Raw genomic sequence first — 26,065 nt, 5'->3', positions numbered from 1 at the left:
GATCATTGTAGAATACCCAAACATTCAAGGTGTAGGACAAGTGTATCGTGGTGCCAGCAGAGGACAGTGGCACAGAGAGAATGCATTTTCTACCATTTTACCTTTTATCGTTCTGGAAGTCACTCTGTCCTCAAAAACATTGCATCAAATTTAAAACAATGTTGGTGTATGCTTCAGCGGTACCAAGCCACACAATATTATTTAATACACATAGACCACCACAGTCTAAATCCATTTAATAAATTTATCCTGCAGGTTCAGGATCGTGTAACATGAAATAAGGGTTCCAGGTCACAATTCTCTTCTCAGATGAAAGAAATTCTAGAAATGGTCTTCTAGATACTGTGAATGGCAATTCTCTTTGGAAATGAGAAACAAACCTGGTCTTTTGCAGGATTAAGGGGCCTGTAAAGACAAAGTTTGTTTTTGAGGAAAATGTTCTTAACTTTCGGTTGTGGACCCTGGTAGCAGTCTAATGAAGGGTAGGAACTCCACGATACAGCATGAGGTTAAGTCACTTGATAAAACTATCAGATTATAAAGGGAAACAACTATAAAGCAATACAGTACTGTAGCAGGCCATGAATATTAAATAATATTAAGTGTGGCATGGTGCCTCTGAAATGCACACTAGCATTGTCCTAAATCTGACGCAATGTTTTTGAGGGCAGAGTGACTCCCAGAACTATGAAGGGTAAAATGACAGAAAATGCATTCTTCCTGCGCCACTGTCCTCCGCTGGCACCATGATGCACTTGTACTACCCCTTGATATGTGGTGTTATACAACAGTAGATTGAATTAGGTAAATTAGAATCACTTCATTCCCTCCCAATAGCAAACATATATTTATTTCCTCAACCTTGGTGCATGAGCTAGAAGGCCGCAAAGAAGGCGTTAGGCAAACGCATAAGGTGTCAGTGCCCCTTCCTTTTGCAGATGAGGAAGTTGGCTGACTGTAAGGAAGCCATAGCCTAAGAGACATGGGCTGAACATGGAGAGAGGCACACAGTGACTTTCCACTTCATGGCCTGTCAGGAAAGCAGGAGGGCAGGAGGAGGAGGAAGCCATGACTCACAGCACAGCCAGGAGTAATCTCACAGCCTCTGAAGAGTGGCCCCTACTCCGACATGTTGGCCAGCCTGAGCCCCTCAGACTGACTCTAATTCGTTCTGAACCAAGGCTCTTTTATGGGAAGAGAATTTATGAAAATGGCTAATGGACTTAAGAAAAAATGTGCATTTTTTTTTTAGCTTTGAAGAACTATGTGAGTCAATATTTCAATAATATTGTTTTTGTCGGGGTGGGAAGAGTCCATCGCTTTGTTTACGATCACCAGCTGTTCCCTAAGAAGTGGGTGATTGAAAAAGAAGCCAGGGGGTTGATTTTTAGATTAAAAAACAAATTGTCAGGGTGAAAAAGCACATCCTGGCAGTAGGACTCTCAGAAAGATCCTCTTTTTTATTATTGTTTTATTACTAATTGTCTCAGACATAACATGATTTTGATTTTTTTTTTTTTATGGTACTAGGGATGGACTCCAGAACCTAACACATGTTAGGCAAGCACATTTCTGCTAACTTCCAGCCCTGTACCGCAGAATTCCTTCCGTTCAATCAAATCCTAGAATGTCTTAGCAGATACACTAATACTCTGAGAGCCAGGTATGATGGCACACACCTGTAATCCCAACACCAAGAAACTGAGGTCTAGGGTGGTCTAAATAGTGAGTTCCAGCCCAAAATGCCCATCTTAAAATAATGATGATAATAATAATAATAATAATAATAATAATAATATTTTTAAATTTTTCCTCAGAATCTGGAGAGGCGAACAAATGGCTGATGATGTGCTAAGTGAGACCTAAGGACTTCACTAGGGAACCAGCAGGAACTGGGGAGGAGGCCAGCGGTTTAACACTCAGAACTCAAACCAGCTTCAGCAGCAATCCCACCAATTAGGACATGAAGAAAACAGATTCCAGAAGGTTGCCTCTTGGAACAGGTAGAAAGTCATTGAGATCCAATGAAGTGTAGAAAGAGGTCTAACAGGGATAGGGAGAGGCATGGAATCCAACAGGGGTTTGAAAAGAACAAAGGCTCCATTCCCGCCTACCAGAAACCCAGCCAAAGTGGGACACACCCTGCCAATTACTCAATTACCTGAGTCCTCAAAGTTTCTGGATTTCTACGTATTTTTATTTGAGGTATTTCTGTTTAGGGTTCTGTCTTGTTTGGGTTTTTGCTTTACTTAATGCATTATTTTATTTTCAAGGCTTTCAACTTCTTTCTTTCTCCCTCCCTCTCTCTATCCCTCCCCCGTTCTTTTTGTCTTCCTCCTCCCCTCCCTCCTTCCCTCCCTTCCTTCTTTCTCTCTTTCTTTCCCCCCTCCTCTCTTCCTCCTTTTCTTCTTCCTTTCCTTCCTCTCCTTTTTGGAAAAGGGAAATCAACAAAAACAAAAACCGAAGACACACACATTCTAATATCAACTACGTAGCATCTTCACACTTATCATCTACAGCCACAGTGAAATCACACAGCCAAGCAGTGGTTGTGTTTTCGACTCTCATCCTCAGAATCTGAAGAGGCTTTCAGCCAATTGCTGTGGGATGGTCTGTATGTCAAATCTGTTGCTCTGATTGGTCAATAAATAAAACACTGATTGGCCAGTGGCCAGGCAGGAAGGATAGGCGGGACTATCATGGAGGAGAACTGAAAGAACAGGAAGGCAGAAGGAGACACTGCCAGCTGCAACCATGACAAGTAGCATGTGAAGATGCCGGTAAGCCACGAGCCACGTGGCAAGGTATAGATTTATGGAAATGGATTAATTTAAGCTGTAAGAACAGTTAGCAAGAAGCCTGCCACGGCCATACAGTTGGTAAGCAATATAAGTCTCTGTGTTTACTTGGTTGGGTCTGAGCGGCTGTGGGACTGGCGAGTGACAAAGATTTGTCCTGACTGTGGGCAAGGCAGGAAAACTCTAGCTACAGCCAATACTGCAGCATCTAAGGTCTCAGGTCACCTTACACCCCTACTCCTGGAAGTGACTTGGCTTCCTTCTCACACTCCAGGATCTCACCCACCTACACTCTCTTAGGTTTGGACTGCCCTGCATGTGACAGTCCATCACTAAAGAGGTAGCCTTCCTCCTCCTGGACAAGACCTGGCACACATGGCTCTGAATGGGAGATCCTTACCTCTACACAGACTTTACTCTCATGGCAAAAACTTTCTTTCCTGAATCATCAAACATCACCTTCGATCAGATTACTGATTGGCAAAGCTGTTATAGTCTCTACCAGTCCTTGCTCCTTCTAGAAAGGCTCCTTTGTTCGCTGTACCCAGATCTACACTGTTGTCTGGCTTCAGGCACTGCCATCCACTTCCACTTTTTCCTCTAGTCTGTCTCCATCAATCTCCACTGAGACTGGCCTGGTGAAGATCAGGAATGACCTCCACCTTCCCTAACACAGAGGTCAATTCTGCACCCTCATCCTACTCAGCCTTTGTTTCCTCTGGAGCAACCATCCTTCCTGGGGTTCCATGTTATTATCCCAAACCTCTGGTTTCCCATCTAATTTTATGGTTGTTCCTTTGCAGGTTCCTTTACCAATGCTGTTCTCTGCCAGGAGCCAGTGTGAACCATGCTATCCTCACTCTATTCACCTCCTACACATTGCCTCTCACCCCTCACATCTTCCTTTGTTGACCATTTCATCATTTATCATTGACAAGAGAGAGGTATCACTACAGACAATGCAAAAGAAAGAGGAAGTTCTCTGTAACTATTTTAAACTTTTACATATTTTAAATTTAAATCTCTGCTTATTGCCAGCTCAGAAAATAAATACTAACAGATTATAATAACCATTTAATAGTTTTAAATTAACTTTTTTTATTTTGATACTTATTTCTTTAGTTTGGGTACTAGAGCCTTGCACAGGCTTAGCAAACCTACTACCACTGAGCTATGTCCTGGCTCTATTGTGTTACTACTCACTTGACTCATGACCTCACTAAGTTGAACTCACATGATAAGCCTTGAACATGTAATCTACCTGCTGCATAGGATCGCAGACCTGTGCCTATACTCTTGGTTTAAAGAAACATTTTTAAATTATAGTTTTTGCTATAACAAATCTTTCTGAAATGTGTTGGCTGCAACTTCTGAGAATCAAGACTCTACTAATACTTAAGAAGGTATTATTTGGACATGTACATTGAACACTGAAAGTCAATGGACTACAAAAATGCCAGGATTTAATCTTTAATCTGTGACCATGAACTAAGCCAATTTTAAAATCATCTTCTTTATAATAGTTGAAGGGAAGGAGGTAGAAACCTATTTGAGATTGTGGTAGATGTAGTAACTGATGGTTATTAAGAGATCATAATTATAGATGAAAGAGTCTACACAGAATGATCTATACCATTCTGCATGTGTACATCTTGATGCCCTTTCCCCGCAAGTTGATTTTCTATAAATTCTGACATAATTGCTCTAAATTATTTCTCTCAATTTTTCTCATAATATCACATAAAATACAGGTTAAAAAAATCCACAAAATCTATTGCCTTTTTATTTTCATAAATAAGTAACAGAACCTAAAAATGTAAGACATGGTTTTTCTTCCCCTAGACTACCCCAGGCAAGCGGTATCTTCTGGAATTACAGATACATTAATCCAACAAGGAAATACCTTTCAACCTGGGGTTAACAACCAGTTTGCTGCTTATGGACTACACTCGAGTTGCTTATCTCGTCAAAGATGTGGGCACGAAGTGTGGGGCAAACAGGAAGTGTGCCAATTCACTGCCTGAAATTCAGAAGCTGTTTGCTGACCTAATGTTTGTCGAGGCAGAGTTGCACCCAGCATGCAGGCCTCAGCCATTGCGTATTACTTATGATGAAGCCATGCATATGCATATGCATACCAAGACGAGTTTACAACTGGTTTATAGGTCTCGAGAAGGAGCTTTATCTTCTTTACTGTAAGCTTCTGGATTGCTAGGGAAAGTAAACCTTTTGTTTTGTTCTGCAAAGGATGAATGTAAATGCTCTATACTAACTGTCTGGCACAACCAGGGGTAGAAAGAACCTTAAGACTCCAAATAGTCTTAGAAACCCCTCTGTTTTCAACCTGGATATAAATCCTTTGGTTAAACAAGCATTTCTTATCCTGATTCATAAAAGTCATTCTTTAACACGTCTATTTCATAGTTTTGATAAAATATCATACACGTTATTTTCTTTGAAGCCATATGTACCTGTATGAAATACTAAGTAGTTCAAAAACCCTGAAATTACAAATCAGAAACAAATTTCTCAATCCTCCTTAGTAATAGTGCAATGTCCTCTCAATCAGTAACCAAGTTACCAGGGCAGAACAATTGATCTGCTGTGGGACTGGACTTTGGGACAATGCACTTTTCTGAGCCTTCCCTTACGATTTTTCAGCTAACCCCAGAAGGAGGAGGCTGACAACCATAAATACAGCACATTAAAAACCAGGGACTAGGAACAAATCAGCAGGTCTGATGAAATATACGAAGTAGGGATGGATGCCATGGACACGGACTTGGACAGAGACGCTATTGGATTGTTTCCCAAATTTCTCTTTTCACATCAGTAAATGTAGATGGTAGTAACTGTTCTGCTAATTCATAGTTATTACATATATATATATAAATAAAATTTACTATTAATTTTGTTGCTTTTATTTTCTTTGTTGCTTTTTTTGTTTTTTCTTTTTCAGTATTGGGGACTGAGTCTACAGTTTAGTGAATGCTTGACAGGCAAATGATCCCCAAGGAGCTACATCCTTTGCCCCTCCCCCTTTTTTTTACTTTTAAAAACATTTTAGACAGGATCTTATTAAGTTTCTCAGGTTGGCCTTGAACTGAATGTGTAGCCCAGGCATGCCTTGAACTTGTTAACCTCCCGTGTCACTTTCCAAGCAGCTCGGATGACATGCCGGTGCTACCAGCCTCAGCTGTGAATGAAGTTCTTATATAGTCTTTCTAGAAACCATACAGCACCATAGAAATAGAAGATAATAATAAAACTCGTATTTTTTCAAACAAAATGATCAGAAAACAGCTCGTAAATAGAAACAAAACGAATAAGAACATGTAAGTTGAGTCTTGTAGATCTGAGTTCTCTATATTTGAGAAGAATGCTGGTATTGGACATACTAGGGACCCTTGTCTGCTAATTTAAAACCGACGCTTCCCTAAAATTCCCAAATTTGCCTGTAGACTCCAAGGCCGAAGCAAAAGAGTAGAAGACTAAGGAAATGAAATGCAAATTGTTCCCAATTACATGTGCTAATGAGCAGGAAGAAAGAGGAGGGCTGTCCATTATCTGTTAATCCCAGCTCACTCACAGGTGTTTGCTGAGTGTCTCTAAAGACATCTGAATTAATTAAGCGATTAAACTGGTTGTGCAGCTTTTCAAAACTGATTATGGTCAGCACTGAGTTATTTACATTTGTTTGAGAAGAGAAGGAAACTGTATTCAAGAGTGCTGTGCGTGCATTAAAAGTCACCAACAGTAAAACAGTAACTGAGGCCATATATATATCAAGAGCAGCAAAAACCATGCTGCAGCCCCACTCCCAACACACACACACACACACACACACACACACACACACACACACACACACACGTAATGGCATCCAAAGACAAGAAGACTATCTTCCCTGCCTGCTGCCTTCTCTGAACAGAACCCCAGAACCACTGTCAGTTCCCCAGTTCTTTGTCGCCCCAATAGTCAAGAGGTAGAAGATGATGAGTTGGTCAATGCTTAAGCTCATTCTACATTCGCGTTATTGACAAACATGGGCATTCTTTTTACAAAACTTTTTTTATTAGTAATCATCACATAACCAGCTCTTACCCTTTGCTCTACTTTTTCTACATTAAGCAAGTCTGGATGTCTCCAGGGCTGTGAGAGACACTACAGAAGCTCTGGGCATCTTCTCAGAATTCTCTTGTATTTCCTCAATTTTGGTGAACTATGAGTCTATGAGAATATGATTTGCTTTCATGTTCTTGTGCATTCCCACACATTGTGGAAGTCCCATGAAACACTGAAACCAAACCCCTAAAAGATGAGTCTATAGGATTTCTATCTCTACTTCTGCATTTCATCTGGATTGTTAAGAACTTTGGCATTCTTCAAAATCTATGAGGATTCAATATGATCTCTGATGTCAACTATAGCTGTTCAGATTTGCTATGCTAAAAGTAAAAGCTGAGAAAAAAATGCTAAAGTCACATTGAAAGATGCAAACATTCTGAACATTTGTCAAACTTCTTCAAGAAAAAGATGCAATTGTAAGTACGGTAGCACTCTTCCTGTAGTGGTTGTCTGAATGACTGGATTCTCTGCTTATTCTGTATTGTTATTCATAGCATCCAATCTTATCATAGTCAAACTCTAGTACCTCAAGCTGCTTGTGAATGGATATATGTCTTAAAAGCAAAATGGTACAGAGTAACTAGTACTCTGTGACATTTTGCTAAATATTTGGAGGCCCCTCGACATACTGAATTATTTTTATTCCTATTTTACAGCTAAAAAAAAATATAAGGAGATTAAGTAACTAGGTGGCTTATGATCTCATTATTTGAAAGTTGTGAAAATTTTGTTAAAGTCTAGAAATGTACTTTTAAGACTGAATCATAATGAGCTATACAAACATTACTATAATGGTTTTAGATTAAATATTACTTACAATATGGAAAATTATAATCAATCTAAATATTCAATAACTTATGATTGGTCAATTCAGCATATTCACAAAATGAACATAGCTCATGGAAAGAGCCATAGTCTTTCATTGCTACATGGTATCAGACTCCTAGTAGAGACCCATAATATTTGCTTAAAAATATGGATGAATATAGTCACAATTATAAAAAATGTTTTAATAGAATCATATAAATCAGGAGAAAGTGCCATAGAAAATGGCACCAAATTCAAACTCTCAGATTTGTGAGTCTACGAGTGAGACTATATATTATTTAGGAAAAATGTTTAAAAGTTTAAATTAATGCAAATACATGGGTTCTTTTTCTATGTGCTAATATATGCTGGATAATCAACAAATACTAGAGTAAATAAAGAGCTGAAACTCCTTAGAGGAGAATAAGTATTTTTTTCTTTTGTTCTTTGCAATTTTCTATTTTTTAACAAGATTTTGATAGTGGGTGTGAATTACTTTAGTAATAGGTAATAATATTAAAACTCATGATCAATCTGGGAAATACAATTCAGAATGTTAGAATAAAAGTAGAATATACAGATATACTACATGATCCAATAAAAAAACTTCAATATTTCTCTGTTATGTTTTTATGGTTAAGTAAAAAGATTAATCAGAAGTCACAAAAAATGACAGGTCTAATATTTCTTGGCTGATTATTACTGGGGTTGAGTGCAGAATCTAGGTCACTTGCTTTCTAGGCCAGTGGCTACTCATGGCCCTAAGGTGCTTAGAATTCCTAAATATTAGTGAACAAATGCCAGTGTGGACACTATATTAACAGTGAGGCAGGTCTACACTTACAAGTGGAGTAGTTTGCTGCTTAACTTTGATGTATTATCCGGAAACCCATAGTTCTGGGAAATAGTCATTCCTTTGGCAAATGTGTGAATTTCTTCCTTTAAGAGGTGTGTGCATTGGAAGAGCATCCATACATTATCCTAGGAGGATTCCAGAGTCCTCAAAATGTGTGTGATGGAGTCAGTGACCAGAGAGGAGTAAGAGAAATATGATGGGGTAGGGTGGGGGATGTGGCGGTAAATGGAAGGGGAGGAAAAGGAACCTCGAGAGTTCTGTCTTCCTCTTTTTTTTTATTCCTGGAACATGTTTATTAAGATGCAAACCGTCAGCTTCAGGATTCTGCTTTCTAAGTAACAGCACAAGGAACGACAAGTGTTAAAAACAGACCAAATGACCTCTATGGCATGAACTCTACCAGGGGCTAAGACATGTGTCTCATAATTTTATTTTTCTCTATTTAGAAATAAATATGAAATGCTATAAAAAATAACTTTATGCAGTTAAAATGAAAGTTTCTCTTCCCATAAAATATATTTCCCTTAGAGGGAAGTTTGTAAAACTTTGAGAAAAGGCCGATTAAATACTTCTCTATGCATTTTGTAATTACGGCTTAATTTAAATTTTAACTCTTCCTGAGCTCAATAAAAACAAAGATCCAACTTCATTGGCAAGGTCTCAGTATACCTGGGATATAATTTCAGACTCAATGGGTTCATTTCATTAAATTCTCTGTGAATCTCTTTGACTGCAACTTCAAATGTATCCAACAAACAGAAACAAAACAACACATACCCCCTTTCCCAAATTAGAATCCCAAATATAACATGAGAATCCACCATTCTAAGTGCATGTCTCTAACACTCTCCACCCCCTTCCCAGGAAGCAGTTTAAACCACCACCCGAAAGCAGGAGCATTTAAATTTCTTAACCTAGTTTTTAAAGTGATGGAATATATATTTAAGACCGAAATCATTCAAGTTGTAAATGACTTAGATAGGTTAAGTCACCGTTATTTCAAAACTAAATGCCTTTCCCCCTTCCTCCTTTTGAACACCAATTCTAAAATAGTATTCACACTCAAAATTCATGCGTGCAACTTGATAAAGTATTTTCAAGAAAAGTTTTGACCTGTTCTCCTGTCAGGACAGACAAGTTACCCAAAGACTAAGGAAATAGCAATCCTTGTTAGCTCCCGGTTAGATTTTCAGTCTTGTCTGTCGCATAATACAGCAACACACTAGATACCCAGAAATTCTCTGCATACGTCACTAATATAACTCTTTTTTTGAACAATTAAAATTTAAATGAGTCACCAAACTGCCCCTAAGGATCTCCACTGTCAAGCAACGTGCAACTCAAGTCCAGGAGCCTGGAATCATTGGGTGGCATCACGTGGAGCACAAAGACGCGCCAACTCACTTCTCTATAAATACTACATTTCCCAGCACCCGCTGAAGGCAACAGTTTCTCCCTTTCTTCCAAACTGCCCTTAGACCCAGGAAAGCACATCCTCATCAGTAAGAAGGGGACTGAAGCCTGTTCCGTGAGTCTTTCCCAAAGGCAGAGGAGTGAAAGCAGTGAGGTTTTATCACGTGTGGCTGCCTTCCTCCTCCTCGGTCGGTGCCGACGGATAGCTAGGGAGAGCGCGAGAGGGAGCAGGCAAGGGGAATAAATGCTTACAGTTCCCAGAGTTCAGTGAGAATCCTCGGGCTTCTTGGTGCCTCTAACTTTCTGTCAGTCAGGATCCCCTCACGGTTCCGACTTCAAGAAAGTCTTTTCCCACTGGTAGGAGGGGCTAAGAAGTGGGCTGGTCTCACTGACTCTGTTAAGGTGGAATTCAAGCCAGGGCGAGCTCTCCTGGCGAAGCCTAACATCCTACATGTACGTGTTTAGTTTCCAGAATCGGACCTTTAAATCCATAAAACGTGCCTTAAAAATGTGTGACCTAACTGGTCCTAGCTTGTGTGTGTGTGTGTGTGTGTGTGTGTGTGTGTGTGTGTGTGTGTGTGTGTGTGTTACTGCTGCATGCCCTTAAGCAGTCACCACTTCCTCTTTTTTCCAAAAGAGTAAGAGTCAAGTTGAAAAGATAATGAACTACTTTGAGCGTTTTTAAAGTCTCTAAAAAGCTAAGTTCAAAACAAACACCACATGTGAATCATATACATTTTTCAGTTGAACGATGTTGGGCCACTTTAAAAATCAAACCTGCTCAAGCTTTTCTCCCCACACTCAAGACCTCTGCATTGTTTAAGAAAGGATACACCTATGTTCAGACTTAGAAACAATAACCAATCAGGCAAAACCCCAAGTTCGCAATACAGTTTGAAGTATTGATAACTTTAAATAACTTTGATGTGACGGAAAGTACAGGCACGGCGTCCCTGACAGTGGGAGCTTGCTGGGAGCTCATACCCGTAATTCTAGCGCTTGGGAGGCAGAAACAGAAGAGGCTGTGAGTTCAAGGTCAGCCCAAGTTACAAACTGAAGCCATATCTCAAAGCAAGCAAACATCATGAGAATCCATGAAACACCATTATCCTAAGTACCCTGCACAGGAAGCCTGTCACATCTGTCGTATCAGCGATGGTCACTATCTTGCCCCTTCTTCCCGAAAACTCCTTCATTCATCTCCTAATTAATATCTTCAATGTTTTTAAGAAGTATTTTTTTTTTCTTTTCTGAACTCTCAGTTTGCTTTCTAGTGCCAGGATAAAACTTTTTGACCAAAAGCAACCTGTGGGGAAAGGGTTTATTTGGCGTACATGTCCCCGTCCCAGTCCATCCTGAAGTCAGAAACCTGATTTCAAAGCAGGTATCAAGCCGGAATGCATTTTTAATCTCATTTCATAATTTATTTGTTTTTGTTCCAGGAGACAGGGTCTCATGCAGCCTAGGCTGGACTCAAACTGAACCGTCTAGCAAAAGATGACTTTGAGCTCCTAATTCTCCTACCTCCACCTCCCTTGGGTCATAGGCACATGCCACCATGCCTAACAATTCATACCATTACAGTTTCCAAATGCTCCTTTTTCAGTCACAAGTAAAGCAAATATAACAGGCAAATCCGAATCCTTCATTCTATCACAAAATGCAAGTTTATGTGGTATAAATAGAAAGATTCACAAAGTTAAAATAAATATTGCAGTCCACCATAGAAAATATGACTACCACTAAATCATATTCAAGAACTTTCGACAAACAGTAGGATTAGAAACTAGTTTGCCCTGATTCCTTCTACCTACTTGCAGCAATAATTCCACAAGCTGCTTTCTGCTCTCCAAGATTCCCTCTAAATTTCTTGCAGCAAATGTCTGTCCAATTTTAGTGACTCTGTCACAATGGGCACAGACCCCATTACTCAGCTCAGAGAAGGACTTCCAGGCACTCGGCGAGGTTTTGAAAATATTTATGCTGTTGGAATTTAAATGCACTGACTGACGACAGCGTGCAGTCTAAACCCCATGTCTCCTGTGTTGAGGCAATTCTGAGTAGGAAGAATAATTGCTGAGTAAATTTCCAATGTTTCTCAAGTAGCTGAACCCTGAGAGATGTCAGTAGAGGGTCTTCCTTTAGCACGTTGGCTGTCTAGGGCTAAGATAATAATAGCATTCTTACATGTGTGTTTATAAAGCCACTGCCTACAACCTCAAGAACACTTTGCTATTTGCTCTTTCAAATACATGATCGGGCCTCCCTCAGCAGCTACTTTGAAAAATCTTTCTTCATCCTTCCAGCACGTGTCATTTTTCTTCTTCCATTAGAAACACAACAAAACAAGTAGTTTTATCTTTACCCAAATTACAAAAATAGTCGAATACCAGGACTTCATTTCATTTAATTTATCATATGACTTTAAATTCCACAGTTGTCCCCAGCTTGTTTTTGTAGGTGAAATAAAATTGAGATAAATTCCAATAAAAATATTTTTAAAACCGCTTTTTAAAAAAAAAAATTGTGGGTCACGGGACAATCCTTCACTCTTAGCACTCCCGAGACAGAGGCAGAGACGGGCGGATCTCAGTGAGTTGAAAATCAGTCTGGTCTACATCAGTAATTCCAGCCCATCCAGGTTACATAGTGAGATCCAGTCTCAGAGAAAGAGAAAACGAGAGAGAGGGGAGGGGATAGGGAAAAAAGAAAACCTAGGCTGTCCAGAAGGTTCAGTGGGTAAACGTGCTCACCACGCAAGTTTGATAACCTGAGTTTGATCCTTGGATCCCACACTGTAGTGGAAAGAGAGAACTAACTGACTCCTGAAAGTTGTTCTCTTACCTCCGCAGATACACATGTACACACACAATTACTATTATTATTACTATGATTGTTATAAATTTAATACGATAAACACAATTTTAACAATAATAAATATAATTCAAAAATACAAAAATAAGCAAAGAAACATTTACTTAATGAAAGAACCATATTTGCTCCAAATCAGCTAAATGAGGGGCTGGGGAGATGACGCACTTGCTAAAGTATTTGCCACGGCAGTGTGAGGATACTGGTCCTGGTCCCTAGCACCCGGATTCATGGCAATTCATTTTTACAAACACAGAAATGGGAAAGTAGAAATATGTAGATCCCTGGGGCTAGCTGGCCAGCTGATCCAGTGAACTGGTGAACTCCAAGTTCAGTAAGAGATCCTGCCTCAAAGTAATAACAGTAATATTATGATGATGGTGATAATAAGACCGAGGGCCCAGAGAAATGACTCAACAGCACTTGCTGTTCTTCCAGAAAACCCGTGTTAGATTCCCAGAACCCATTTTGAGCAGCAAACAACTGCCTATATCCCAGCTCTGGAGAAACTGATGTCTTCTTCTGGCCTCCTTGGCCATCCACACATAGGTGACAGAAATAATAGAAATTACTTTTTAAAAATATATAATGTGGAAAGTAACCAAGAAAGGCAGTGAATATTCATCTTTGGCCTCCAGGCACACACCTGTAACACACCTGAACATATATACACACAAACACTTACATACACATAAACACATATACATATACAATGCTCTTGTGAACACACATGCGCACATGTGCTCACACCCACACACAAAATTAGCAAAAACCAACTGTTTTGTTCCTTTAGGTGGACCCATTAAGAAAAGCCTTGATGGCACAAGCAACTAAAATATTTCTTAATACACTACTGCATTGGTTAAACTTTATGAATCAACTGGTACGGGGTAAAGGATGCTCAGATGGTTGGGGAAACATTTTTTCTGAGTGGATCCCTGGGGTATTACTGGCAGAGATTAACCTTTAAATCAATAGACAATCCTCCTTAGTATATGGGGGCAAAGGAATAAAGCAAAATAGCATTCCAGGAGGTACTGGAGAGAAAGCAAACAGAATAGACAAGGTCCATGTTTTCACGGACCTACATCCTGGATGATGAGAGGGCAGAGAACCCTCAGAGACTTCTGAAGCTATTGTGTCCCAGAAAAACCTCTCTAAGGATGTGGCATTTTGGCTGAGGTTTGGAAGATGAAACCAAATATGGGAGGAATGTTCCACACAAAAGAACCAGAAAGTACGCACATTAAAACATAGATTGGCCCATGAAATTTGAAAGACACACATGAGAGATCCAGTTCTTGGGCCTTGAATAGCAAGCATTAAAAGGAACAAAGAGAAAAGGGTTATTTATTTGCGGCGCTATTTACCATGCAGAGAAACCACGAGGTACAAAGAAACCCACTGCCAGAGTTTTATTAGGGGAGGAAAAAGAGCATGCAATAGGCTTATTAGAAACGAATGCTGTGGAAGAAAAGGGATGGGGAAATGGGTGGAATCTGCTTTTATGGGTCCTCCCCCTCCTCATGTGCATTTGGGCTTACGTAGCTACACCACGCATACCCATAGATTACGCAATCACATGCTGCATGTATTACGTAGGACATAAGGCCCTGAGATGACTAAGCATTCTGCCTCACCGCTGGACAGCACATGTGAGGCCATGTAGCTAAGGAGTGGCTAGGGTTTCCAACAAAAAGAGTGCTAAATTAGAAATCCAGTGGGGACCCTGAAGCTAGGGTTGGAATTTGGGGGTAAATGGAAACAACAAAATTAGAGGTCAAAGGAGTTTCCAGTACACAGCAGAGTTTATGGGGAGAGGAGTTGGAGGCAATTTTAGAAACGTACATTGGAGGTCAGGTTTTTAAAAAGTTTCAACAGACGTCTGTTTTCAGACCTAGAATGAGATGCTCTAGATAATCCAAAATGTTCTGCTTAGAATTTGGAAACTGCTGATTGGCGACATTGGTCTCATTGAGCTTCTGCACAGACTACCGTTGCTAAACTCCTTGACAGCAGATTAGATGGGAATCAGCCAGTGACATTAAAAAGGAACACTGTCAAGCAGGCCCCGTGCACTGGGACCTGAACGCCAGGAGGCCCGTCAGGGTGGAGTAGACAGACAGACACGTAGGCACGTAATACTAGATTGAAATTAACTGTAGGCACGTAATACTAGATTGAAATTAACTGTAGGCACGTAATACTAGATTGAAATTAACTGTAGGCACGTAATACTAGATTGAAATTAACTGTAGGCACGTAATACTAGATTGAAATTAACTGCAACTCCATCCTGTGGAAGTCAGTTTATATAAGACCCACATTTTGGACTCAATTTAGACTTAGAGACTTAATGTTTTCTACATGCGTGGTGCCTATTTAACACAATATGTATGATGTAAGGTTTTGTTTGTTTGTTTTTGGTGTGTTGAGACAGCGTCCTGTAGTTGAGACTGACCTTGAACCCCCATCCTCCCAGCTCCACTTTGCAAGTCCTGGAATCACGAACATGCACCACACACCCTTCTCAGGACTTAGGATTTTTATCTTCAAAATGCTGTTTGCATTGAAAAACTATGCCCAAACAGGTAAAGAGTTTAATCTTAGTTGGAATCAGTTTTGTCATCTGAAAATTATGGGGGAAAAAAAAACTGGGGAGGGAGGCTATCTGGCATGATAAACCATGTTGTTTTTTTTAAAATACCCTTTCTAAGACTATAAGGTACTTACTACCATTACCTTTATAGCACAAAACAAAACAAGACACAACAGCCAAAGAAAATTTAAAAGTTGGCACAGAAAAGGTTATTGCTTGGACTTTATGACCATATATAGATATGTGTGTGTGTGTGTGTGTGTGTGTGTGTGTGTGTATGTGTGTGTGTGTACGTATATATCAAAAGAATTTTACATTGCTGTTTAAAACACACATTGAAGAGAATCCAGAAGTAAGGCCATGGTTCATTTTGCAAGAGTAAGATCCTGTCTCAGAGACCTCTCCTGGTCCTTTAGAAGCAGAGCTTGAGAGTTGATGGTGCAGTGGATGAGATGGCTTGCTATTGAACCAAGAAGACCTGACTACAGATCCCAGCACCCCGATAACAAACCACGTGTGGTCCCCCACACCCCAAACCTCAGTGCTTTAGAAGACAGAGACAGAATTGCTGCAGTTTCCTGGCTGCCGGCGTAGCTAAAAACAAACAAAAAGGAAACCCACAGGCTCCAGGTCCAGGGAGAGACTATGCTTCAAAGGAATAAGACGGAGGGTGATGGAGGAAGACAATTCTCTAGCATACTCATCCCCTCATTGTAAGAAGTTAATGGATATAATGTTACAAGATTAAATTATCACCTGGCATAAAAGCCATGAGTGAGACCTAGAGTTCAATCCCTGGTAGCTGGCAGTGAGAATCTATAGGGTTTGTGCTCTTTATGAACAAGGCACGTTTCCTACATTCTGTCAGACACTCCACCCCAATGCAGGTGCCCAAAGGGGCATGGCTGAACTGGAGAAAGGTAAGGGATCTTCTAGGTAGAATTTGGGGACTTGAACTCAGAGCAAGTCCACTCAACAGACCTACTAGAAATGGCTACAGCAAGGGCAGGTTTCAGAGGACACAGCAGCATGCTTCTTTCTGGTTGAGGAATAGCTTGTCCTTATCATTCAAGAAAGTGACAGGTGGTGATATCTTTGTTTTCCCCACCATTATTTTGTCACTGGAACACTCTCAAGAGTTTTTATTAAGAGCATGACACTTGAGGCAGGAGACCTGGCTCTGTGGCTAAGAGGCCTTCCAGAGGACCTGGGTTCAGTTCCCAGCATCCCCATGGTGGCTCACAACTGCCTGTAACTCCAGCTCCAGGGGATCCAATACCTCTGCTAGCCTTCATGGGCACATGCATAATGCATCCACGCGTGCAGACAAACACACACATAAAATGAATCTAAAAAAGAAAATTCAACAGAAATAACATGACCCTCATCAACCTACTGAATACTGATGTAATGAGAAACTGATGACGTGAACACAGGGTTATTTTGCTGATTCTGTCATCAGAACATGTCCCTCTAAACTTCAAAACTCAAGAGCCTCCAGAGCCAGGTCCACAGTTACAGCAGGTACTTTCAAGATGCTGGGGTGCTTCATTACTTCGCTGCTACACTGTTAGGTGTGTGGTTTTTATTCTGAGTGGAGGCAGACCCTGACTGGGTCCAGTCCAGCAGGGAGGGCAATGGAGCCACACAAAGTTTCCAGAGTTTAAATCTGCCATGTATCTGTGAGGGACCAGGCACACATCAAGAAATTGACAAGTGGTAAATGGGTTAAGTGTTCTCTAGAGTCGTCTCACTGGATGGACCTCAAGGCTGTTGGCAAAGCCTGTCTTGCCTTTGTTCAGGAGCACCATAGATGCTTAGATGGGGACCCAGCAACAGGTGGGTCCTTCTCCAGCATCCTTCTCCAGCTGCCTGAGGAGGCTGTGCCTTGGGACAGTGACGGCTGATTGGACTTTAGCAAGGAAGGTTGATAATCCAATTTAACAATGCACCAGTGAACCCAATATTTCTATGAACGATCTCATTTTTTAAAAAGAAATTTATGTCCTTCAAAAGGCACATTCATTGAAAAGGTGGTTAGAAAACTAACCAGCTGCTTCTTGCTCTCTTCTCCTGTTACTGGCAAATGACTAGGAAAGCAATCACTTCCCTAAATCACACCAAGCTTTGTCCTACCTCTTTGTCAACAAAGTAATTCAAGACACTATGGACATAGCTTAGCATACCATGATTGGAGTGTGTGTGTGTGCGTGTGTGTGTGTGTGTGTGTGTGTGTGTGTGTGTGTGTGTGTGCTGCATGACAAAACAAGGCCCTTCAGGACCAAGCTCTTCATATATCTTGAGTTCCAGTAGCTTCAGCTCAGCATCCTGTATCATCCCTTGTACAATCTCAAAAATCTATCCTGCCACCCAGCGTAGGCTGGCTGGGCCCGCCTACATCTGTTATCAATAGACTTTCTAACAGATTTGGCCACAGGTCATTCTGATCTGGGCAATTCCTCCATTAAGGTTCCCTCTACGCAAATGACTCTAAGTTGTAAGATGTTGACAATAAAAACAAATTAGCACGACTCTCTATTATTTTGTAGTTTAGATAATTTGAATCAACAACTCCTATCAACTCATTGAAAATAGAACATGATGATGAGTCAACACCCCAAAGCCCAGGGACCCCCTCCTCTGCGTGTGACATACAACATGCTTTCCTCTACTGCTTCCTTCCTGTTGTGCAGCTAAACCACGTTCTCTGATTTCGATTAAACGGTCCTTTTAAAGATAAGGCACTGGGCTTGAAGTCTTATCACAGTTAACATAATCTGATATGCTACTGCTTCTCCTTTGTGGTCTTTGAAAGACCTTTTAAGACTACACCGTGCCAGCACTGACTGAAGACAGCAGGACTCTCCAATCATTTCTGAAAAGCGTATTGTAGTAAAATGACTGAGCCTGGGAGGAGCAGAAGGCACATTTTAACAAGAGATTGGAGTGGAGGAAACCACAGCAGAGAGCAGACCAGCCACATCCTACAGGGACGGTGTTAAAACAGGGAAACCAATATAATCGAGTAGAAACAGCCTTAGCGTGTACAGACTCTGGGACCCGAATCATGCAGCTTGTATAAACCTGAGGAGGAGGAGGAGGTCAATAATCCTTGTTTATAAACATATTTTGAATTCATATAATGATCATCTTGGGGTCCATTATCTTGAAATCAAGAGATAAAGAAAGAGATGAGTAGTAAACAGAAGGAAATGGCTTTAATTTACAGTATCTTACGTATTTAGAGAAGAGAGTGACCCTTGAAGTCACCTTAAGAAAACACTCATGCCTGACATCATAGTACATGCCTTTAGTCCCAGCATCCAGGAAGCGGACACAGGAGGACTTCTGTGAGTTTGAGAACAGCCAGGACTACATAGAGAGACTGTCTCAAAAACAAACAAGCAAAAGACCAGAAAAGGAAATATTCTTTTTATAAGTGAGGGACTAAAGCATGGGTTGTACAGTGATCTACATACATTCCATTTCAGAATTTTTTATTCTATTTATTTATGTGTGTAGTGGGGTTGGGAGGTGATGACAATGTATGCCAAAGCATATGTGTGGAGACCAGTGGAAAATGTGTGGAAGTTTGTTGTCTACTTCCACAAGGTGGATCCTGGGACTTGAACTCAGGTCCTCAAGCTTGGCAGCAAGAGTCTTTACCCACTGAGCCATCATACTAGCTCATTCCATTACTTTTAAGTGGACATTAAAACATCTAAAAATTGCCGGGCGGTGGTGGCGCACGCCTTTAATCCCAGCACTCGGGAGGCAGAGCCAGGCGGATCTCTGTGAGTTCGAGGCCAGCCTGGTCTCCCAAGCGAGTTCCAGGAAAGGCGCAAAGCTGCACAGAGAAATATTAAACAGCATTTTACTTCTTCCTCAAATTAGGTGCTGTGATGGTAAAATTAATTATCAATATGATTTATGATTGGGTTCAGAAACGCCTAAGGCGTTAGTGGAATAGACATCTGGTATGTTCAAGAGAACAGTTCCTATGAGGGAAAGGCCTGCCATGAGCGTGGGCAGCATTATCCCATAGGTTGTAGTCTCAGACTGAGTAAGAAAGGGAAAATAAGAAAACCACATGAGTGCCGGCATCTTCCTTTCTCTGCTTCCTTTTTCCTGATGTGATGTAAATAGGTGTCACATGTTGTCACCAGCAGGGACACACTGCCACAAGTGCCCCCTCCATGATAGACTCTATCTCCTCAAACTGTAAGCCAAAATAAACCTACCTGCCTTAAGGGGCTTGGTGTGTATTTATTTGCACCAAGGGGTCGGGGAGGAGACAGATGCTATCCCGAATTCCTTAACGTAATTAAGATCAGAGGCTCATCATCTTATAAATGACTTTTCTCTTTGTTATCCCATCTCTACTGAGACTGGAGCTTCTCCTGCACAGCATTTCCTAAATCACCTTTTCTCCCTTCTTCTATTTCCAAGGCCATCACTCTACTCCATGACTCCAATGCTGTGAAGGGATATTATTAGCTGTCCATTGTTATGACAAATACTTGAAGAAACAGCTTTTTAACTGCTCTAATTATCATTTGATTGTTTATAGGTGTTGTGCCTACACATGTGTTGGCACACCACTTGCACGCCTGGTGCCCCAGGAGGCCAGAGGAGGATGTCAAGTATTGGATTCCCTGGGAGCAGAGTTGCAGCTGGCTGTAAGCAGCCATGGGGGTACTAAGAATTGAACCTTTGTCCTCTGGAAGAGCAAGGCAGTGCTCTTAACCTCTGAGCCATCTGTCGACCCAAGAGAAAGAATTTAAAAGAAAGAGGGTTTCATTTTTCAGTCCACGGTCAGTTGGCTCCATTGTCTCTGTGGTGAGGCAGAACTTTATGGTGGAAGGGTGCAGTGGATCAGAGCTATCAGTTATGGTAGCCAGGAAGCAGAGAAAGAGAGAGGGATGGAGGGAAAGAGAGAGGAAGGGAGGGAGGGAAAGGAGAGAGAAAGAGAAACAGAGAGACAGGGACAGAGAGAGACAGGGAGAATGGGATAAGGAATAATAGTGCTGTCCCAACAATGCTGTCAGATTATGAGTCCATTTATTAAGTCGGAACCATCATGCTCTGCTCACCTTTTACTAACACCTTAGCTAGAGACCACGCCTTCAGCACCAACGCCTTGTGGAGGGAGCCTTCATTCTAAACCTAACAAGGGTCATATTCAACCCCTAACTGGGAAGTTCGCCTTTACAGAGTGGCAACATTAGTAAGGAAAATTATCTCAATTAAGAAAAACCTATCATACATCTGCAATCTCAACACTTGGGAGGTAGAGGCAGGAGACTGGGAGTTCAAGGCCAGCCTCAGCAATAAGTCTGTGGCCACCTTGAGCTATATGAGGCCTTATTTCAAAAGGAGGTAACTGTGAAGCCGTGTAATTCTGAGGTTGAAAGTGCACTCTGTTAAGAATTTGCTGAGTAAGAGCTCCGAAACTCTGTTGAGAGAAGCACATCGCTTAGCTTACAAATAGAATGCTTTCCCAGCATGCACAAGGGCCTGGGTTTGATCCTTATGACAAAGAAAAAGTAGGCAAAGCTCAACAAAACCTATGCAACAAAGAGAGGAAACAGGCCAAGTGGTGGTGGCGTACACCTTTAATCCCAGCACTCGGGAGGCAGAGCCAGGCAGATCTCTGTGAGTTGGAGGTCAGCCAGGGCTACAGAGTGAGATCCAGGAAAGGCCCAAAGCTACACAGAGAAATCCTGTCTAGAAATACCAAAAAAAAAAAAAAAAAACCCAGAGAGGAAACAGGTAGTCACAGACAGATGAATACAATCATACTATTATTATAAAGGCCTAAACCAGAAAGCACGGCCCCACCTAACCCATAGCAAACTCTGTAACTCCAAGTTTGCTCAATTTATGTATGACTGAGTCCTTACAACTCTGACCACACACTGTCTCTTTACCTCACATTCCTAAGCATATGACTTCAAATCTGAACTGGAATGTCATCTCAGAAAGGTCCCATTCTCCCTCCCTTAGCTGCAAATTTGGTACACACTTGTACTCTTAACTCTTGGGAGGTAGAGGCAAGAGAGGTCGGCCCATCTTAAGAAACAAGCAAAAAAGCAAAAAAGTCTCTCCTTTCTCTCTCTCTCTCTCTCTCTCTCTCTCTCTCTCTCTCTCTCTCTCTCTCTCTCTCTCTCTCCCTCCTTCCCTCCCTCTCCCACCCCACCCCACCCCTGCCTGTCTGTTTGTCTGGCTGGCTGGCTGTCTACATTCACTTTGTTTTCTTCGTTGCAGTTATCTGGTGATTTTCTCATTCGTATATTTGTGACTCCTTCCACTAGAGCATAAGCACTGTGTGTTGAGGGTTTTCTTTATTTTGCTCCACAGTGCACAGGCCATTCATTCTGCGACACGTGTCAGCAACAAATCGGCATAAGATTACAGGAAGAACAGCTAGTATGTGTCTCTATTCTCCCAGCTGACCTCTAACCACAGATCCCTGCTCTCTAGACTCCCAGATTCTGTAGATTTCTATTTTCACTGGAGTTCTGATTTTCAGATCTCAAGACTTGCCTATTACTCTACATCTACACATAAGTGATCCATTATTTTCCACACTCCAAGCCTCAGCTCAACCTACACTTCAGCTAACATCTAATTGTCATCCTTCAGCCAAGCATACCATTTGCCCTTGTACCTTTGCATGGGTCATTGACTAGAACTGGCTACAGGATTGGAAAGGGTTTCATCACCTCGAGGAAAGTGCCTCAGGTCTTCTTCTCTAACCACCTTCCTGAGTTGGCCCTGAATAAACATGCTCTTGTCGTTTACTCGCCTGTACTAATCTGTAATTTTTAGACTGTTGATTTTAATTTTATTTTACAGGGCAAATGTATTTATTCTCGCAGACTGCATTATGTATTGTGTGTTATTTAAACTAGAGATTATCCCTTCTTTCTTATTGCCTATCATAGTACCATGAGTGTGTCTCAGAAGATGAACAGTAAATGCTTTCAAGTGCAATTGCATCCTGACTATGGTAGAGACCCTAGGCAAAAGCCATACTGCTTTCCATGCCAGCCCACTTCCGTCTTCTCCTAACCTTGCACATTCTCATTAGGTCAGAATGTAATGATGCTTGAGCCTGTGTGGGAGCTCATGTCTGATATTCTTATCACTAAGGAGGCCAAGGAAGGAGGGTTGTTGTGAGTTCGAGGGCAGCCTGGGATACACAGCAAAACTCTCTCCCAAAGAATATAAATAACAGATGAGATCCTCTATGGGCTGATTTAACTCAGAATTTTATTGGAATTTTAATAGCATTTCTTATAACTCTACAAGCTGTGGTACTTATTAATCTCATGTTTCATGGCAGTACCTCATATACTCTTAATCTCTGATTTGAATCAGTACTAGTTTAAATATAAGGATGACTTCAGTTTTAATTTTTATTAAGTTATTTTGTGTAAGAGGCAAGCTATCTTCCCAGAATTGAGCTGAACTTATTTTCTACTATAGTTTTTATTTTTCTAGTTGATTCATACTAAATTCTCCTCTGCTTTGGCTCATTCTTTCCCTGCATAATTTCAGCCTCATTCTCAAATGAAGAGCTACAAATGGTTTATCTTGGAATCATTGTTAAATTCTTCTGGTCCACAGGATTTCAGTAGTATGACTATTTTCTTCTTTGTGAGACAACTCCTCATTGAAAACAACTTTAGTCTCCTCACTGTCCTGTAATTTTGTTTCTTTAAAAACAAAAAAGTGAAAATTACTGTGGCTTACCACAGCGCTCCTAGTTTTACTTTCAATGAAAATTCATTCATATATTCAACATGCCTTATTTAAATCTTTATATATACTGTTTATCCAGAGATATTAAAAAATAAATAATGACCCCCAACATGCCCCTCCAATATCTCATAAAATACTGGGGGTGTAAAAGTACATTTACACATAAGACTATGAAATAACGGCACTAATGGCAATATTAGTAATAAATACTCTTATATAGGGTGATGATAAATTTGATGTTGATTTGATTGGGCTAAGGAATGTCATGCTCACTGGGAAACATTTTCTCTGGGTATGTCTGCAAAGGTGTCTCAGGAGGCAGACATCCTCTGGACCAAGAGGTTGAATGAAGAAGATGATTCCTCACCAGGGTGGTGCTCAGCAAAGGAAAATGGCGAGGGAGTATGAATGGAATGAACTTTCTGTTCCGGAGCTGGGTCATACCTTCTCCTCCTGTAAGGCATCGGAGTTTCTGGCTCTCAGACCTTTGGCTTGAGGGACCTTTCACCCTGTCAGGAGTTACTCTACAGGATACCCTAGTGTTCAAGTCTTTGCTCATAGACTGGATTGCCCCACCAGATTTCCCATTTCTTTAGTTTAGAAATGGCAATTTGTGGAACTTCTGATTTCAACATCACAGAATCAATTCTCATATTAAATCATTGGGTATCTATCTATCTATCTATCTATCTATCTATCTATCTACCTATCTGTCTATCTACCTATCGACCTATCTACCTACCGACCTTCCTACCTATCATCTATCCTATTGGTTTTGTTCCTCTGTAGAACTATGTCAGATACATGAAGTTTTTCTGTTCTCATATCTATGCCCACAATGATTCTATAGTATGGATGCATGCAATATTGATACATGAAATTTGTAGATATAAAAATACAACACAATCTAAATTATTTTAGCCATGAATGAAATTTGAAATTGGTTTTCTCATTCCAAGGTTTGTTGTTTATCACACCATCTGTGGTGGTTTGAAAGAAAATGTCCCCCAAAGGGATTGGCACTACTGGGAACTGTGCCCTTGTGGAGGAAGTGTAGTCTTGGAGGAAGTGTGCCACTGTGGAGGCACGCTTTGAGGTTTCATATATGCTCAAAATACTGCCCAGTGTCTCATACCACTTCCTGTTGCCTACAAGATGTAGGACTCTCAGCTACTTCTCCAGCACCATGTCTGCGTCTACACCACCATGTCCCACCATGATGATAATGGACTGAACCTCTGAACTGTAAGCAAGCCACCTCAATTAAATATTTTCCTTTATAAGAGTTGCCATGGTCATGGTGTCTCTTCATAGCAGTAGAAATTCTAACCGAGACGCCATCTAACAATAACAAAAATAAGTAATGTAAAAAAGTCATACTGCAATTTACCCATGCTACCTTAACCTTAGGACACCAGGTGAAAGTAAACAGGTCCCTAATGGATGCAGCTGTCCCTAAGTCTAATTCCAGTGATCTGATGCCTTCTGACTTCTAAGGGCACCAGTCATGCGCCTGGTACACAGACATATATATGCATACGTATGGGCAAAATGCCCATACACATAAAATAATTAAAAAAGTTTAATATAAAAAGATGTTAACTGACAACCTATAATAAAATCTTCACATTTATGGGACTATGAATAGAGTAAAATCTCCTTAGTTCTCAATATTAACCCCTTCAGTTGACAGAGAATTCAGTCATTTCCAAGGAAAAAAATTGTATCTTTTTGGTTTAAAATCCTTAAATAACCCTGCTTTTCTACGTTCTTAACTGCTGTATGACAAACATTAATGGGTTTTTAGAGAATTAAAGAAAGCATATAAGGGATGGGGAGGTTCACATATCTGTGTTCATTAGAGGAAAATCCAGAGCTGGCTCAAATTACAAATCAAGGATCATTCAGACCTACCCAGACAGGAGTGTCTGAGGGGAGGACCCAATGGCAGACACCACAAAACAAAAGTTTAGTCTGCATGTTGACATTGGCATATGCCAGTCACCATTAGTCAAGAGGCCTAATCAAAAAGCAAATAGTTTCTATAAAACACATATCATCTTATCTAAATGCTTTCTGAACATTTATTGCCCTTATCTTCTGTTTTCTGTATCTCTGAAATTTTCTTAACAAAACTGTCCCAAGTAACTTAACAAAACTGTCCCAAGTAATACGGAGCTGACAACACAGTGGAATTCCAGGGAAGTATGTTAATGGCTTGAATTGTTTTTGAGGAAGCTAACAGTGAGGAACAAGAATGGCCAAGCTCTCAATCCATCTAAATTTTCCTCTATTAATTTTTACTGAGACCAGGAGAGAAGGAACATGTATGTCTCACCAACCACCGCAGTGACTGATGGGAAAGCTGCAGAGACTTGACCTGTATGGAGGTCAATGAGCCAAGTATTTTCCAACAGGTCAGCAGAGGCTGTCACCTCACCAGCCTTCCTCTCATCCAGTAAGCAATTCTAATAGCAGAATTGTTAAACAGGTAGTGTTCGAGTGGAACTCATCCACCGCCTCTGAGATGCCTCAGTTTCTTCTATTTAATGCTCTATTTTCATAATTCCTTTCCAAACAGTCTGTGGGAAATTAATGTATTGCTATAGAGATCTATTTAAAATCTTACTATGTCTTTTACAAACATGTTTATGTATCATTGCCCAAGATAACCAGTGTCTTAAGGATGATTGACTCAAATTTCTCATGTGCCTCAAAAGAAATAGAAGCAGGGGAAACTCACATAGTAAGCAGTGTGTTCCTGTAGGAACTTTGAGAAAACAAGTTGGGATACTGACAAACAGACTAGGTTTTCATCTTTGGAAT

The 26,065-nt window shown here is 40.7% G+C and overlaps 1 protein-coding gene across 1 annotated transcript in view; it reads right to left on the bottom strand.

Annotated features, from left to right (window-relative positions):
* Pla2g4a (phospholipase A2 group IVA) overlaps positions 1-10,351 on the bottom strand; it is a 140,717-nt gene extending 130,366 nt beyond the window's left edge. The window contains exon 1 of the mRNA XM_059280570.1: positions 10,255-10,351. The gene's annotated coding sequence lies outside the window, so the exon portion shown is untranslated. The remainder of the gene's footprint in view (positions 1-10,254) is intronic.
* Positions 10,352-26,065: the final 15,714 nt, after the last annotated feature.

The sequence above is a fragment of the Peromyscus eremicus genome, chromosome 15 (assembly GCF_949786415.1).
Source record: "Peromyscus eremicus chromosome 15, PerEre_H2_v1, whole genome shotgun sequence".
NCBI lineage: Eukaryota > Metazoa > Chordata > Mammalia > Rodentia > Cricetidae > Peromyscus > Peromyscus eremicus.
Note: the sequence above shows the minus strand (reverse complement) of the source record. Positions and strands in the feature narration are given on the sequence as shown.